The 13,118-nt window shown below is 37.9% G+C and overlaps 1 pseudogene; it reads right to left on the bottom strand.

The window, feature by feature from the left end:
* LOC125412124 (mediator of RNA polymerase II transcription subunit 13-like) overlaps nt 1–12,004 on the bottom strand; it is a 41,901-nt pseudogene extending 29,897 nt beyond the window's left edge.
* Nucleotides 12,005–13,118: the final 1,114 nt, after the last annotated feature.

Raw genomic sequence — 13,118 nt, 5'->3', positions numbered from 1 at the left:
TAAGAACACATCAAAAAAAATAATTCATTATGATCAAGTAGGCTTTACCCAGAGGGTGCGTGAACTGGCCTTGTCCCATAGTTAGACTGATGACTATTGAATATCACCATAGAACTTTCATCCTAAGACAGATGGAGATAGATACAGAGACTCACATCAGAGCGCTGGACTGAGCTCCCAAGTCCAGTTGAAAAGCGGAAGGAGAGAGAATAAGAACAAGGAAGTCAGGACCACGAGGGGTTGGTCCACCCACTGAGACAGTGTGCTTCAGCTAGTGGGAGCTCACCAAGCCAGCTGGACTGAGACTAAACGAACATGGGATCAAACTGGACCCTCTGAATGTGGCTGACAATTGGGGAAGACTGAGAATCCAATGATAATGGCAGTGGGATGTGTCTCTACTGGATGTACTGGTTTTTTTTTTGGGGGGGGGGAATCCTATTCTATTTGTATGTATACCTTCTTAAGTCTGGATGGAGAGGGAAGGCCTTGAACTTCCCACAGGGCAGGGCACCCTGCCCTCTCTTAGGACTGGAGGTGGAGGAAGGGAAAGGGGAAGAGCAGGAGGGAAGTGAAAGGAGGGGAGGAAGTCAAATTTTTGAATGGTATTACTTAAAAAGTAGTAAAAAAAAATTAGTAGAAAAAAAGACAGAAAGGATTACTGCACCCCAATGCTTTCTTCTGAGTTTCATATGAATGCACTGTTACACATATGGACACACATGAGTATACACACACACACACATATCATAATGATAGTGATGATAATAATAGTAATTTTAATAGTTACAAATTGTTATTTGCAGGCTGACCTGAGTAACTTTTGGTAATGCTGGATATCTGTTGCCCAGAAATGGAAAGGTGAGTGTCAGTGGGAAGGAGGACAGAGTTTCCAGATTCAGTGTTGACAGAAGCAAGTATCTAGATTATTATTACTAGGACATAGTCTCCCCTCAAAAGTAGAAAATAAGAAATTGGGAGTGATAATAAAAGTTGTTCCTTACAAGTCTGGGGAGCATTCTCTCAAAGTAGAGTGGATGTATTCTTTTCTTTTTGAGATCTAGGAAACCAAAACTGTGTAAAGTGAGCAGGAGTCAGAGTATAGCAGATGGAACAGGACATGGTTACTGAGAGAGAAAATGCTGGTCCTATGATTCTGCTAGCTTTGACTGCCACAAGGAAAGGAGTGGGAAAAAGGAACAAACAGCCATCTGTAACATGAGGTCTGGGCTGCTTGTTGGGGTTTCTGTCCTGCCCAGTTCCCACAGCTGGTAACTCCCAAAGAAACTACACAGAGGTATACATAACTTATAAACTGATTGACCCATTAGCTCAGGCTTCATGTTAGCTCTTATATAATAACCCATTATCCTTATCTATGTTAGACACAAGGCTCGGTACCTTTTTCAGTGGGGCAGGTCACATCCTGCTTCTTCTATGATCTGGGCAGAACTGCAAAGGAATGGGCTTCTTCCTTCCCAGAGTTCTCATGTTCTCATTGTCCCACCTCTACTTCCTGTCTGGTTGTCCCACATATACTTCTTGCCTGACTGCTGGCCAATCAGCGTTTATTTAAAACATGATTGACAGAATATAGACAATTGTACCACACCAGCCATCATTACACAAAAGCCTGGAGCATGGAGATAAAGACAGTTAACATTTGTGTAAAGGATTTGAGACAACAGTGACACATAACAAACAAACAAAACAAAACAAAAACCTTCAGGAATATTTTCTGCAGTGACTGGAAACTTTCTAAGCTTAGGAAAGAAAGCAATGGACCACACTACCCATGATTCCAAAGGCTGGTAATAGTGTAAGACCATGTTTGTCATACCACATGGTCCACAAGCCAAAGCAAAGCTGGTGAGATCCTGAGATCCCTCTAATCATAACACATAGAACATAGAGAAATGTCCTTAAGGAAAACACCCTCTTTGCAGGACTAACACATTCACTGCAGTCACCACATGGAACTTCTAAGTGAGCCCCATAAAGACTATGATGGTACCAGATACCTCAGCCGAAAGCTACAAACAGTGTTACAGAAGTGACACAAATTAAGAAAATATAAATGAAAGACAATGTAATTTATACTCCCTAAAAACTTATACAAATTTTCTGATATATTGAGTGTTGGGTTGGTAATATAGTTTGATTGCAGTGGCTTGTCTACCTCACAGAAATCCCTAATTTCAATCCCTCACCACTGTAAAGGAAATAATAAAAAATGAAACAATTATCATGGGCCATCTGCTGCTATCATTAGAAAAATTGACACATTAATTTCAGAGTATTTGATGAGTGTTTTTAAAATTAGATATGTGAAGTACCTTTAGGTACTTAAATGTTTAAAATTGAGTGGACCATGAAAGAGAAGTACTTTAACTGTCTGCATCCATTAGTTTTCTTCCTGCTGTGGCAGAAATGATCTAAAAGAGTAAGGATCTTTGCTTTGGTTCATATTGGAGGGAGGGCACGGCAGGGTGAGCCTTCAGTTTGTGGTGGCAGGAATGTTTGTAGAGATTCCTCACATCTTGGCAGATTGGCAAATGGCTCAGCTCTAAAAGAAAGTCAGTTATCAACTCCAAGGCCCCAGGTCTCTGTTCATGAAGTTTCAGTGGCTTCCTCAAACAGCACCATTACCTTGGAGGTGAGTGAGGGACACATCACATTCAAACTTTAACTACAGCAATTGGACAGGCACCAAGGCAAGAATTCCTCCAACAATCTGAAAAACAACATGAAAACACCAGAACCAAGTGGACTTACAACAGGAGGACTTGAACACCATAATCAAGAAGAAGTAGAAAAAGTTGATATTATGAAAGTGATAGAGTCCCTTGAACAGCAGGTGAAAAAACTCCCTTAATGAAATGGATGAGAAGAATGACAAAAAGTTTAAAGAAATGAATAAATCTGTAAAAGATACCCGAGGAAACCAAGAGAAAACAATCAAACAGAAAAAGGAAACAGTTTAAGAATTGAAAACTGAAATGGAGGGCAATAAAGAAAACACAAATCGAGGGCTGGCTGGATATGGAATATCTAGGTAAATGAACAGATACTACAGAGACAAGCATAACCAACAGAATCCAAGAGATAGAAGAAAGAATCTCAGATGCTGAAGATACCACAGAGAAAATAAATGCCCTGATAAAAGAAAACAACAAATCCAACAAATTCTCATCACAAAACATTCAGAAAATCTGGGACACAATAAAAAGACCAAACCTAAGAATAATAGGGGTAGAAGAAGGAGAAGAATTACAGCTCAAAGGCCCAGAAAATATATTCAACAAAATTATAGAAGAAAACTTTCCCAAACTAAAGAACGATATTCCTATGAAGGATCAAGAAGTCCCAGCTGGACTGGGACTGAACAAGCATGTGATCAAACCAGATTCTCTGAATGTGGCTGACATGGGGGCTGTATGAGAAGCCATTGATAATGGCACTGGGACTTGTTTTGTCTACATTTACTGGCTTTTTGGGATCCTAGTCTGTTTGGATGCTCAGCTTCCTAGACCTGGAGGGAGGGGGAGGAACTTGAACTTCCCACAGGGCAGGAAACCCTGACTGCTCTTAAGACTGGAGAGGGAGGAGGAGAGGGAGTGGGGGGAGTGGTAGGGTATTGGGAGGAGGGGAGGAAGTAGAAATTTTTTAAATTAATAATAAAAAACAAAACAAAAAAATTAAAAAAATGTAGGAAGGATATTTAGAAGAGAAATTTAGATTTCCCCCCCCCAGGCTAGTTCTAAAGATCTAAAGATCCTTTAAGCAACTTTTTTATAGAAATGGATAAATGTTTTACAAAGAAGACTATCATGTTTAAAACATGAGAAAATAAAAGCAAGATACATTTCAGATAAAAAAAATCTTTCTAAAACATCTAGTAGTACTTTATTTTTTTCCTATGGAAGTACACTTTTATTTTAGTTAAAATAGAAACTCTTTTCATACATTATGTTCTAATTATGATTTCTCCTCCCCTGATTCCTCCAGGTTCTCCCCACCTCCCCTCCCACTAGGATATACCCCTTTTCTGCCTTTGTGAGAGAAAGAAACAGCATCTAAAGCATAATAATATAATATAATAGTATAAAACAATCAGAATAGGACAAAAACAACAAACAGAAGGAAAAGAGTCAAAGAAAAAGCACAGCAGACACAAAAAGACACAGAAACACCCATGTTCACACCCACAGGAAACCCATAGAAAACATAAAACCAGAAGCCATAACATATAAACAAAGGACTGTAAGGTAGAAAACTTTATGTAACACACATTGTGAGACAGAGAATGGTACATTTTAATGTCTGACTTTGCATATTGCCTTCACTGAGTACCTACTGTGTACTAAATTCTTTAGTACCATTGCATGACTTAATTCTTTTGAGTAAGTAGAGGAAATGGTGCTTTGATTGTGCTATTTTTTGTAGTGCATAAGTAATATATTCTAAAGACAGTAGTTCTGAAAGTCAGTAAAGACTCCAGAGCTTAAATATAAGCTAGTTTGCTCCGGAGACTTTTCACACACCACAGAACTGAGGCTGCCTGTATGTTGTCTCGGGCCTCAAGGTTTGTGTGTTACACTGTTGCCATGACAACACTATGGGGAAGATAATGGTGTGAAGGGGAACCTCTTTCAGCAAATGGCCTTTGGGAGACTGGACCAGGTTGGGGCATGACCTTTGGGTTCCTGAAAAGCTCATATCCTACTCAGCTCTCTCTCTGCTTCCTGTACTCCATACCTGAGGTTGAACACCCGTTTCTGTTCCATGAGTTTTCTCCCTTAATAAAGAAAGGCATTAAAATACAAAAAAATATAATAAAGTGCATAGACTGGGACTAGGAATGTGGTTCAATGATATAGTATTTATCTAACATGTACAAAGCCTTGGGATCCATGCCAAGTTTGAAGAAGAAAACATGGATAGTTTTTTGGGTTTTAAGATATTTTTAGAGTTGTGTAAAAAGCACTATTTGTCATCCTTGATAAGCCCAGGTCATCATCCATCCTAACTCTTCTTCCATTCTGACTTTGCTTGCTTATTTTGAAGATCTTGCATCAATGGATTCTGGCCACTTACCACCATTCTCTCACATAGCACATTCTAAAACAATTATCCAAATGTACTTTGTACAAGCATTTCCTTATTTTTGTTGCTAAAAATCTATTTTGCAAGTATAGAGCTATTTTATTTTAACTCATGTGGGCCTGTAGTACTACAACACTTATGATACATTCATCATTTGATGGAGCCCTGATGACTAGGAATATATGTTATACATGTGATAAATCATGTATATGCTACTGTAAAATTGTAAGTCAGTAAGGACGTTAGCATTGTAAAAATTCTATTTCTTATTGCCATTTTCTATGTTAAACAAAGTTAACTTTTATTGAAAGAATAGTGATATAATTAATAATAATCCTCTTTTTTATAAAATATATATTTTATGTGCTTTTCAAGTACTAAGAAATTGGTTAAATCTAGTGGTAACAGCCGTCATTACAGATCAGGCAGTTACCAAATTTTATTTCTAGCAAAACTGAAGGAAGACATAATTTATTCATCATATCGTAGAAGAATATAATTTAAATGATAGACCACCACACATCTTAGTATATAATTCCTAAGGTGTTCAAACAATTAAAGAGCAGTGAACAACAAGAATCCTTCCCTCTGCTCATCTACTTACTTAAACTCACAAGTATTCTTAGAATCTCACTTACAAAATTCCCACAGGATTAGTATTGGTTGTGAAAGTGCTCTCACTAAACAGCCATCAATTATAATAAGCAGTATTCACCTATTAGATGAAATCTGCTGAACTTAATTTGTAACCAGAAACAATTTTACCCCAAACACTGAAAATTATATTCCTTACAACTGATTACTAGTGATCAACTTTTCAAATTAAACAAAACATGCTAGGAGTTTCCATTTTTCCTGAGAAATTACTTTGAGTAAAATGTTTTAATGATAAAAATGTTGCAAATTATAATTTCTAATATAATTTCAAAATATACTCAGTGTGTTCTATACTTAGTATTCCTGACAATATTTTTAAACATTAAAAGTACCTTTTCTCATTTAATAATTGTGGAATGTGAAGAATCACTTACAAATGCTCATGAACTAAAGGCTTGCTCTCTAGCTGATGACCTACAGAGATGTGACTGGGTCATGACCATTAACTTCATGAAATAATTAAGCCGTTGAAGAATTCTGAAGTAGTGGTTTGGTAGGATGTGTGGCCCAGTTGCAGAAAGTAAATCAGAGGTCTTGTCATGTGTCACCACTAAAGGGTGTATCTTGTTATATCTTTTCTTGGGCCCCTACCTGTCACTCTGCCTCCTCTCCACCTTGAGTGGTAACATTTTGCCCCATCTGACAGTTTTTCTTCACCATTGTCAGGTCAAAAGCAAAGAAGTAGAGTGACCATGAAATCTGAAGACAGTAACACAATCAGTCTATGTTCTGAAGTTATTTGCTTAACCATTTTCTCAATGATAAGAAAGTATCTAATGCAGCATCTTTTAAAAGTTATTTAAGTACAGAAAATTTTTCTCCACAGTTTGGTAACTAACTTCTGAGTATAAAGAAAGCATATGGGCCAATGAGATGAGTAAAGGTACTTCTGCCAAGACTGGCAACATTTCTTCCATCCTCAGCATCCACATGGAAGACAGAGTAGAATATTGTTGAGTTGTTCTCTGACCTCCACATGTACACTATGATGTATTAGCATACAAGAAGCTAATGCACACACATTTGAAACACATATTATAGAAAACATTTGATCATAGAAGAAAATTTGAAATTATTAAATAAAAATAATCACTGTCTCATATGATCAGAAAATGGGAATTTCTAAGTGTTTTGTGTGTTCAGTCACATGCTTACAGGCTGTGGGTGCTGCATCAGTATATCCAGTCAACACTCTTACAGGCTGTGGGTGCTGTATCAATGTGTCCAGTGTCCAATCACATGCTTACAGACTGTGGGTGCTGTATCAGTGTGTCCAGTCATACTCTTACAGGTTATCGATGCTGCATCAGTGTGTCCAGTGTCCAGTCACACTCTTACAGGCTGTGGGTGCTATACCACTGTGGCCAGTCATATTCTTACAGGTTGTGTGGCGCAGCATCTGGAGCACTTGGTATCATACATTTGACCTTAATGCAATAGCATTAGCTTGAATATATTATTAAAATATTTTATAAGAAACTTAACTTTGGGAGACTTCCCTGGAATAGGTTCCTTCTGGCTTCAGGTATGATTGAAAATGTTTATTGTTCTTTAAATTTTCCACAATGCTATCATGCTGTGTTGACTCCTGCTGTTGTGACAAAGATTAAACTGACAGAAGATACAGTGCTTGATCAAAATGGCCAACAGAAGAATTCTTAAAATTAAATGACCAAATTCCATTACTAAACATTAACTATATTAGAGTTCAAAATGAAGTCACATTATAAATGAAAGATTTCAAATGATTTGCTAACCCCAGTTTTTCAATAAGGCCCTTTTGTTGTACTGATGCTTTTTATGCTGCCTTCATTAAAAACATCAAATTGGCTTAGAATAAAATGTTTCATCTGTTTCTGAGTTTTTCTAAAATTTTTCAACAGTTCTATTTAGGCTTGTAGTAGAAGAAAACAGAATATATGCAGTTAAGAGTTGAGGTTTTTATGATCACTTTTCCAGGAAAATGAAGAATTTTTCTCATATATCACTATGAAAAAATTTGTCTCAAAGTATATAGACATTAAATTCTTGTAATCAGAATTATTTGGCTATTTTGCTTTGTCTCTGATCATTCCTCATTTGCTGTCTCCCTTCTTCTTTGTAGTATTGATTTGGATTTCAGAGACTACGTAAAATGTATGTGTTTGCATTAAACACCACACACTAAGAGTAGGAGACTTTAATACTCCATTCTCAACACTGGATGGGTCTGTCAGACAAAAAAATTAACAGAGAAATAAGGGAACTAATAGATGTTATGACTCAAATGGACTTAACAAATATCTATAGAACATTCCATCTAAACAAAAAAGAATATACCTTCTTTTCAGCACCTCATAGAATCATCTCAAAAATTGACCACATACTAGGTAACAAAACAAACATCAAGATATTTTAAAAAAATGGAATAACTCCATGAATCTTATTTGATCACCATGACTTAAAATTAGAATTCAACAGCAACACTAATTCCAGAAAGCCCACAAACACACAAACACATAAAAATTAAATGTTGTTCACCTGAATCATCAAAGGGTCAAAGAAGAAATAAAGAAATTTAAGACTTCCTAAAATTCAACGAAAATGACCACACAACATACCCAAATTTGTGGGACACAATGAAAGCAGTGTTAAGAGGAAAGTTCATAGCACTAATTGCCTACATAAAGAAGTTGGAAAAATCCAACACTAGTGAATTAACAGAACATTTGAAAACTTCAGACAAAAGAAACAAACTCATCTAGGATAACTGGACCGCAAAAAAAATCAAATTGAGAAACCAAATCAGCAAAATGGGAACAAAGGAAATAATACACAGAATCAATGAGACAAAGAGTTGTTTCTTCAATAAAATCAACAAAATAGACAAGTCTTTACACAAACTAACCAAAATGCAGAGAGAGAATATCCGAACTAACAAAATCATAAAGAATGGGGACATAACAACAGACACAGAAGAAATCCAGAAGATCATTAGATCATATTTCAAAAACCTGTGCTCCACAAAATTGGAAAATTTAAAGGAAATGGACTTTTTCAATAAACACAACTTACCAAAATTAAATCAATACCAGATAAACAAATTAAGTAGACCTATAACTGCTAAAGAAATAGAAACAGTCAACAACAGTCTCCAAACCAAAAATAGCCCAGAACTAGATGGTTTCACCTCATAATTCTACAAGATTTTCAAAGAAGAACCAATATTAAAACTCCTCAAATTATTTCACACAATAGAAATGAAAAGAACATTGTCAAACTCTTTTTATGAGGCTTCAATTGCGCTGATACCAAAACCACATGAAGATAACAGACCAATCTCACTCATGAACACTGATGCAAAAATAGTCAATAAAATACTGGCAAATCAAATCCAAAAACATTTCAGAAACATTATCAACCATGATCAAGTTAGTTTCATTCCAGTGAGGCAGAGATGGTTCAACATATGAAAATCTGTAAATGTAATGCAAGATATAAACAAACTGAAAAATAGAAAGCACATGATTATCTAATTAGATGCTGGAAAAGCCTTTGACAAAATATAGCATCCCTTCATGATAAAGGTCTTGGAGAGAGCAGGGATACAAGGAACACACCTAAACATAAAAAGGCAATGTAGAGCAACTCAACAGTCAACATCAAACTAAATGGAGAGAAACTCACAGTGATCTCAATGAAATCAGCAACAAGATAAGGTTGTTCAATCTCTCCATATGTATTCAATATTGTTCTTGAGGTGCTAGCTAGAGCAATAAGACAAAGATTGATATCAAGGAAATAGAAATCAAAAGAGAAGTCAAAGTCTCACTATTTGCTGATAATATGATAGTTTACATAAGCAATCCCAAAAATTCTACCAATGAATTTCTGCATATCACTTTCAGTAATGTTGCAGAATACAAAATTAACTCAAAAAATCAGATCTCCTTTTCACAGATGACAAATGGGCTGAGAAAGAAATCAGAGAACCATCACCCTTCAAAATAGCCACAAATAGCTTGAAATATCTCAGAGTAACTCTGATCAAGCAAGTGGAAGACCTGTACGACAAGAACTTTAAATATTTAAAGAAAGAAATTGAAGAAGACACTAGTAACTGGAGAGATCTCATATGCTCTTGGGTAGGTAGAATTAACATAGTAAAAATGGCAATCTTACCAAAAGCAATCTCCAGGCTCAATACAATGCCTATCAAATTCCCAGCAAAATTCTTTACAGAACTCGAAAGAATGATACTCAACTTCATATGAAAAAGCAAAAAAAAAAAAAAAAAAAAAAAAAACAGGATAGTCAAACAATAATGTACAATAAAGGAACTTCTGGAGGCATCACAATCCATTATTTCAAACTGCACTACAGAGCTACAGTACTGAAAACAGCCTGGCATTGGCATAAGAACAGACAGGGGGACCAAGGGAATCAAATAGAAGACCTGCATATCAATCTACAGATCTTTGAACACCTGATTATTTTTTTACAAAGAAACAAAAAAAAATCAAATGAAAAAAGAAAGTATTTTTAACAAATGGTGCTGGCATAGCTGCATATCAACATGTAGAAGAATTAAAATAGATCCATATCTATTACCATGCACAAAACTCAAGCACAAATGAATCAAAGACCTCAACATAAAGACAGCCACACTGAACCTTATAGATGAGAAATTGGGAAGTACACTTGAATATATTGGCATAGGAGACCACTTCCTAAATATAACCCTAGTATCACAGACACTGACAGAAACAATTAATAAATGAGTCCATTTATATTAAGGGATATTAATGACTAGTTGTAATGGTTGTTCTGTCTCTTTAAGAGACAAGCCATGCCCACTCACTCCCCCATCTACTGAGGCAGACAGGTCTTCCTTCCTGCTTGCAGCCTTAGTCTCTCTCTCATTTCTGTCTCCCTCTTGGAGAGGCAGCTTCTGTATCTCCCTTCTCCCCCCCCCCCCCTTTCTCTCTCTCCTCCCTTTCTGCTCTGTTCTCCTCCTTTTCATAACCATTAAATAAATATCCAACCTCATTCTGCATGTCGTGCCTATCCATGTCTCCGTCTCTTGCTCGTCACCACCTGTCTCCCTGCCTGGGACCAGCCACCACTTAGGGACTGGCACCCATCTCTGCCTGGGACTGGCTGTTCTTAGGGCCTGCTGCCTGCCACCACATGGCCAGCAACCACCACTTGGGGACCTACAACATTTCTGCTGCCTGCTGATGCTGGGTATCCTGGAGCAACTTTTAATTTTTCCATTACATTGGTGCCGCAAGACTTGGGAAGTTCTCCCACTCTCAACTCCTCTCCCAGGGTTAGGATCCTGAACCAGGTATTTTTTTTTTTCCCACAACCAGGTGTTCCATATGCCTGAGTGAGATTTCTACAGCGTGATTTCTAGTCACACCACTGGCTTCAATTGTTGAGCTTCCCCCATTCTGCTATAGTTGCTTCTCTTAGCTAAAATTGTGTTTGGACTGACCTGGGATCAGTCTGCCCATGCTAGCACTGGGGGCATTCGACTGGGGGCCCAGGGTCCCTGAGATTCTTCTTTCTCTTTTTTTCCCATTTCTTTTCTTTTTCTTCCCCTCACCATAAAAGGCTGTTTGGTGCAGCTTCTGACCTCTCTGGTTTCTGAATCACCCTGATCTAATCCAGCCAGGCCAAAGCACCTCACCCGGGGTCAGGGGACACCCGGTCACAGGTCACATATGTACCCCACCTATGGGGGAGACATTCCGTTATAGGCCTTGTGGTGTTGCCATTTTTCAGGATCTCACAATTTCACCTGTGAGTAGCAAGCCATCCATGTCTGTCCCCCCTGAGATGGAAGCCTTTCAGAGGATCCAAAACTCCATGCCTTAATGCCGTACTTCTTCAGCTCTTACCCTCACTCCACCAGTGTGAAGCCCACAGGCAAATGGAAGGAGTTTTCTCAAACTGTCCCTGCCACTACTGCCAACAAGATTGGTCAGATCCATGAGGTGGCTTTTTTCATTTCCAACCTTTTGCTCCCCACCGTGGCTAGTGGCATGGTGTGGCTTTTTTCAGTTCTAGTCCTTTGCTCCCTGCTGCAACTTCTGGCATGGTGGCTTAGTGACAGGAGAGACAACACCTCTAGGTCTCTCTTATTATTAACCTTAAAATCTCTGCAGCTCAAAAATTGTGGCTTTTCCATACAACATGTGACTTCACTGCCATCTTACCTGAGTTGCTTTTCCATGCAAGATGTGACAGCTGCCATTTTGACTGGGGTCATGAGATTTCACTGCTATCTTGGCTGAGAGCCAGGTCAGTTGACCAAGTTTCACCATCTTTATTGTGGTACACCCTGCCTGGTTCCCCAGTGGTAACTCTGTTACATGGGTGACCTTACCACCATCTTAACTGATAGTCAGGTCAGGTTACCAAGTTCTCCCATCTTTACTGAAGTATACCCTGCCTTATCCCCCAGTTATTAAGCTTAAAATCCCTACAGCTCAAAAGTTGTGGCTTTTCCATACAACATGTAACTGCTGCCATTTTGGCTGGCAGGCTCGGTGCTAAGCAACAAAAGTCAAATGCAACCCTTCGTGACCATGGAGGACCCTGAAGGATAGCTCTGGGTGTCAATCAAGTACGTTATCTGTCATTTTTTATTCAGTAACTCAAGTAAAATTTTATCCTTCTCAAAGATCTCTGCTGCAGTTTGAAAGCTGAGAGGTTTTGTCAGTTTAAAAGGATAACCTCATCAAACAAATTTCAATAAAATACAAATACAAGACCTGAAAGTTAAAAAGGTGTGAGGACAAATACAAGTTATCAAACTTCTCTCATTGTACCTTCCGTAGTCTTAAAATACTTTTCATTGTGCAAAAATATTTGTCACAGTCATTCTGACATAAATATGCTACATCTTTATACAATGTATATGTCTAAAACTTCTGCTTTCACAAACCCAAAGAATTCTTGTGAGTTCTAGGGAGCCAAATTGAAGGATCCACCTCAAACAGGTCATATACATCCCCCTCAATTCCCTGGTCCTAATTTTTTTCCTTAATTTATCTTTGTCCTCTGTTCTGTCAATACCTTAAACAGTTGTAAGAAACATAAGACATTTCCATACCACAAACACTGGACAGGAGGAAAGAGATCAACTATGCCAGAATGTGACCAGCTCCCAGCCATCTCAGGTTTTCCCCAAAGACAACACCCACAAATAAGCAGGAAGAAGTCTTAAGAATCTGCTGCCTCAATTCCTTTAACCTGCGGTGCCTAACCTCCTGCCATTTTATAAAAAAGAGATGGGAATGTAATGGTTGGTCTGTCACTTTAAGAGACAGACTCCTACTCCCTCCCCATCCACTGAGGCAGGCAGA

The sequence above is a fragment of the Myodes glareolus genome, chromosome 20 (genome assembly GCF_982192425.1).
Source record: "Myodes glareolus chromosome 20, mMyoGla1.1, whole genome shotgun sequence".
Lineage (NCBI taxonomy): Eukaryota > Metazoa > Chordata > Mammalia > Rodentia > Cricetidae > Myodes > Myodes glareolus.
Note: the sequence above shows the minus strand (reverse complement) of the source record. Positions and strands in the feature narration are given on the sequence as shown.